The sequence below is a fragment of the Gavialis gangeticus genome, unplaced genomic scaffold (genome assembly GCF_001723915.1).
Source record: "Gavialis gangeticus isolate Ggan-Ray unplaced genomic scaffold, GavGan_comp1, whole genome shotgun sequence".
Taxonomy (NCBI): domain Eukaryota; kingdom Metazoa; phylum Chordata; order Crocodylia; family Gavialidae; genus Gavialis; species Gavialis gangeticus.
This window is the reverse complement of record NW_017728992.1, coordinates 56,527,698-56,529,165: the sequence shown is the minus strand read 5'-3', so window position 1 is coordinate 56,529,165 and position 1,468 is coordinate 56,527,698.

Genomic DNA, 1,468 nt, shown 5'->3' with positions numbered 1-1,468 from the left:
TGCCGACTCATGTTCATCTTGGAGTCAGTAATGACTCCCAGATCCTTTTGCTCCTCCGTGCTGACAAGAGGGGAGTTCCCCAGCCTGTATGTATGGTGCCGATTGTTCCTCCCCAGGTGCATCACCTTACACTTGTCTGTGTTAAACCCCATTCTATTCTCCTCTGCCCATCCTTGTAACCTGTCTAGGTCCAACTGTAGCCTTGTCTGTCCTGTATTGAAGAGAGATACCTGGGTTAAGTTAACACCAAGTGACTTCTCCCCTGAGGTTTTCCAGCCCTGTCTTAGTGTTTCCAAATAGGGCTTTCCTTTTTCACGGTTCTGTTTTCCAGTGGGAACCTTAAGGGGGCCAGAGTGTCTCTATGTTCTCCTGGGGCTCTCTGCAACACAGGCTTTCCCTGCTGGGATACTTCTCCCCTCCACTTGAGAGTGCTCTGCAGGTAAGGGTTTAGTTCTCTCCTTGCTCCCAGACCTGCCTAAGGGCTTCTTCTGTTTGCTGCCTCTGAGTAGGCTCTGCAGTTGCCCTGTTTCAACTGCTTCTGTGTTCTGCCTCTTTACTGTTGGGGTCACTTGACTTCCAGATCCTTAAGGGAAGGGAGCGAGCGTAGATTTTTCTCCTTCTGCTCCCCCTACTCTTCTACACTAACCCTTCAACATTTCATTTATTCATGCCATATGTCAGTGGAGATGGCAGAAGGAGTAGCTATGCACAATGCTGCCTCCTTTGGAGTTACCTGTCTGGGCCAAGAAAGGAATATGTTCCAGGATCAAAGTGCCTTACCATCTGTGCACATATAGTCTATTTGTTCTCTGGGTGGTGTTTGCACACACAGCACCAGTTTGACTGTCCCCTGGAGTACTGGATTTGGTAGGTGATTTTCTGGCATCACTTGAAACCAGACCTCCTGCCAAGATCAGCTGTGAAGTTCTACCCTTTTGACCTCTACTCCAAGAATCATCCCTGCTTAATTGTAAATTATAAATAATTGAGGATAGTGAGCAAGATCTGTTCAGTGTCATAGTGAAAAACTGGGGTAGCATAAAGTGTGAAAGGCATGGCATTCCTGACCCTTTCTTTGCAAATACATCAATATTTAGTTTGAATTTCAAATTTGCCATCAAGGCAACATGAAAACTTATTTTAGCAGTTATTTGTCCATTAAGATTTGTCTTTCATTTAAGATTCCCAGCCCTTTTAAAAAGATGCTGAAACACATTTTCCCGGGTAAACACTGACCACTTCCACACCCTTCATTTAATTTCATTTGTCCTTCATTTTGTTAGACATCATAATCCACCCAAAATAATACAGTGACTTTAATGTTTGGGTACCCAAACCGTAGGTGGCTTGGCTGCCTTCCAGAAATAACATTTCATCCACAACCATCATAAAAAGTGCTACCAAGTGTTCTAACTTTATTGACAGACTCATGTTCCAACAGCCTTCTTTTTTTTTTTTTTTTTTTTTT